Consider the following 4,325-nt stretch of genomic DNA (forward strand, 5'->3'; position numbering starts at 1 on the left):
CACTAAAGTAGATTTTTTTATCAAATCATTTTCTTCATCTGTCACAAGTGAATGAATATGAGATGGTATGTTACCTTGTTCAAGATCTTTGTAAATTCAATCTGAGAAGTACATCTCGCTGGAATTTGACCGTCCACTCTCATAGTTTTTTCTTCCTTCAACCATTTCAAGAATTAACATGCTATAACTATATACATCAAATTTGTGCAAAACACCACCGTACATGCGATTAAATACTTCAAGTGCAATATATCCGATTGTTCCTCTTGTTTCCAATATGGACATAATACTCTCTTTCTTTTGACATATATTGCCTAATCCAAAATAAAAAATTTTAAGACAAAAATCTTCATACAAAAGGATATTTTAAAGTTTAATATCAAGATGTAAAATTTTTGTACCGCATCCTCAATGCAAATATTTTAGTCCACGAGCTATGCCAATTATAATTTGATACAATGTGTTCTAATCCAAATTGCAAGTAGGAGTTGGAGATCCATTTCCATAAATGAACTTATCCAATGAGCCATTAAACATGAACTCATAAATGAGTGCTCTTATGTTTCTCTCATTACAAAATTCTAACAGTAAGACAATGTTCATATGGAATGTTCTACTAATACTAGCAACTTCATTTATGAATTCTTCTCCGCTCCCTTTTGATTCATTTATCACTTTCACTGCAACAAGACGACCATCAGATAAATAATTATAAAAAAGGATTTTGGTAACTAATTATTTTTGATACACATTAACATGATTGTTGTTCTGACTATAAGAGATACTAGCCACATTATCCTAGAAAATAAAATGATGATAATAATTATAAAGAGAAATTTAATTAACTTTATTGTTTACCTACAACAGGCTTAAAAAGCCGCCAGTTCCACTTTGAAGATGATCCTAAAATGTAAAAGATCAATAACTTAGACGTCGTAAAAATAAAGACAAGATTAATACTTAGATAATACATAATAATCTTGTGAAATGCTTATAGCTATGCAGTTCAAACACTTTATCAATTAGTAATATGGAAGTAGCAGTGTTAGTGGTTCTATAAAACCTTTCAGTTTAAGACTATATATACCTCCTTATTGCTAAAAGCCTGTTTGATAGAGTTGAATTCAGCGATATTTGCATCCATAGAGATTATTAGTACATGAATGAAGCAAAGAAAAGGAGTATATAGTTGAAATTTCGACAGAATGAAAATTCAAAGCAAGGCTAACAAATTATTTGAATTGCATATATATTAGATAATTAGCTTATTTGTTTTGAAAGTACATACATGAATAATAAATTTAGAAATTGAAGGGAAGGTAGCAAAACTTGTTTAAGCGGCTACTTTGATGGTTATGTAAGTAGTAGAGTCATGATCACGATCACAGTTGAGTTGTAGAAGAGGGTGGCCACACTGTTTTGGACGATTTCCTCCCCAGAATGGAAAATCAATGTTGTTAATCTTCCCACAATCATAGCGAGTATCAGCACAACTTGTATAGTTATCATCATTGGAGCTTAAGTAAGGAGGAATCTGAATCATTATCAAGAGGATCATTAAGTGCAAATAGTTGAGGATCGTAGTGTTTGTGTTTAATTAAATTTGCAAAATGAATAAGATAGTTAAACAAGATTAAAGGGATACTGCAAGATATGAAATTTCAAAGAAAAGGATAGTAAGTGAGGTTTATAAACGTATTGTAGAGTGTAATTTGACTTATATATAGAGTATACATAATACGAATATATAGGAATTCAAATATTCAACCTATTTTGGTAATTTTTTAAGATATCATTAAACATTATTTTTACATAACAAGCAGGGTAGCCATCATAGAAAAATCGAATAGAAAAACTAGAGCATAAGATAGCAATGACTCAAAACATTTTTTTTCGCCTTTTCAGAGACATAATCTGTAAGATACAATAAAATTGTTAAATGCGTTCAATGAAAGAAAATATTAGTTACTCAAACTAATATAATGTTTCGGATAGTTTACTTAATTTAAATACAGAATAAAATTGTAATATTATTTATTTTACGTATTATACAAAGAAATTTGAGTATCAATGGTGTAAAATCAAAACCAAACTAAAACAAACTATATTAAAGTTCTCTTTGTGACAAATTGCACAGTGAGACAGAGGTTTGATTCTTGTAGTTGAAGTAAAAACAAGAAAAAGAAGAAAAAAAAACGAAAGAAAATATTACATATTACTCATATACAACTATAACTACAAGTGCCCCTAAGACAATGAGAAGCTTCACTTTTCTCACGTCAACAAGTTGTTATAGCTCCACAAAACATACCATTTGAGAAAAAGAGATACCATGCAAGAGTGGTGTCAAGAATATAATGAGAAATATGTTACACAACAATTACATAAATTTTGTTGCCTTAGGCAAACTCATTTGGATTGATGGATTCATTCTGCACTAAAGTTGATGAATCTGCCTCATGTGTATTGTCATAAATTATATATGGAGATTGCAACTTTGATCCTTGAGAAGAAAACCACATTGACTTCGGAGAAAGTGGAATAGAATCAAGTCGTCCTTCTAACATTTCAATCACTTTTTTATGGATGTTTAATGGATTTCTTTGTATACATCACATGCCTACTAAAATAATCTTATTTACTAAATCATTTTCATTCTCTGTGTTTGTCAGGCATCTTGTTAAAATATTATTTTTTTCCGATTCCTTGTAAATTCACTCTGTAAAGTATATTTTTCTGGTAAGTGTATTTTTACTATTATAATTCATTTTTTATTCGATTACTTCAAGAATCAACTTCTTATAACTGTACACATTAGATTTTTGAGAAACCCGAAAAATTCTATGATATATTTGATTATATGTTTTTGGTGCAATATATCCCGTTGTTCCTCTTATGTACTGTAGAGATACAATACTCTCCTTTTTTATGTATATTTTAGCTAATCCAAAATCAACAATTTTAAGACGAAATCTACATTCAAAAGAATATTTTAAAATTTAATATCAAAATGTAAAATCTTAATATTACATCTCTAATGTAAATATTTTAATTCTCAGAGTAATACTAATTATAATTTGGTAGAATCTGCTCCAATATAATTTTGATGTTTTTTCATCGATAAATTTATCTAAATAAAGGACTATTTGACATGAATTCATAAATCAAAGTTCTCTTATTTGTCTCGTAACAAAATTCTAAAAATAGGACAATATATATTCACATAAAATATACTATTAATACTTGCAACTTTGTTTATGAATTTTTCTCCATTAAATTCTTCTCCATTCCCTTTGAACTCTTTCAATATCTTCGCAGGACCGTCACTTAAACTTTTTTTATAGACAACACCAAATCTTCCTTGTCTTAATTTCTCACCAAATGAATTGGTCTATGAAACACGGACACTTTGCTGAGTTGCCGTGTCTGTGTGTCGGACACATTTCGGACACGACACTCACCGACACTCGTCTGACACGCGTGTCTGCTGTGTCTAAACCGTGTCTCAATAAAAAATAAAAAATTCTTCTCCGGACACATTTGGACACACTTAAATATCATCACGTATCAGCATGTCCAATCTTATTTTTAATATATATTCTTATAATAAATTTAGATATAGTATATATTATTATTTATTAAAACAAAAAATATTTTCAATATTTAAATATAATTAAAATAAAACATTAAAAATAATTTAAAAAATTAATTTATATTTTAATATCAATAAAATATTAAAATATCATTACGGTTTATCTAAAAAATACTTTATATTTTATATGTATGCGTGTCCCCGTGTCATGTAAGATTTTAAAATTCGCGTGTCGGCGTGTCCCGTGTCCGTGTCAGTATCCGTGCATCATAGGAATTGGTCATCTTTTTTACCTTTATAGAGAGCCCATGACATTTGTATGCACCTTCACCATCGCCATCGTTGGACTCCACAGAACCCAAGCACAGCAAAAGCATACACAAACTAATAATAATACTTCCATTTTTGCATCTTGATTTCAGGTTAGATGATGAACAACCAACTTGTTACCTTTCACTACGTGGATGCTCAATCATAGACATGCATCAACCACCGAAACATATAATGAATGAAACAACTCCAAACTTCAATTAGCAATATGCTATTTGCAAAAGAAAAAATATATATATATTGATTTAATTTTATATTAATACTATTATTATCAAATAACATTGTAATTCTGATCATTATTTTGTAATAATTAACATTCTCATCTTTATATTTAAACGATAAAAAAATCTTACCACCTTAATTTATATTTTATATTTTAATATATAATTTTTGTTAATAATTA

The sequence above is a fragment of the Arachis duranensis genome, chromosome 4 (assembly GCF_000817695.3).
Source record: "Arachis duranensis cultivar V14167 chromosome 4, aradu.V14167.gnm2.J7QH, whole genome shotgun sequence".
Taxonomy (NCBI): Eukaryota; Viridiplantae; Streptophyta; class Magnoliopsida; order Fabales; family Fabaceae; genus Arachis; species Arachis duranensis.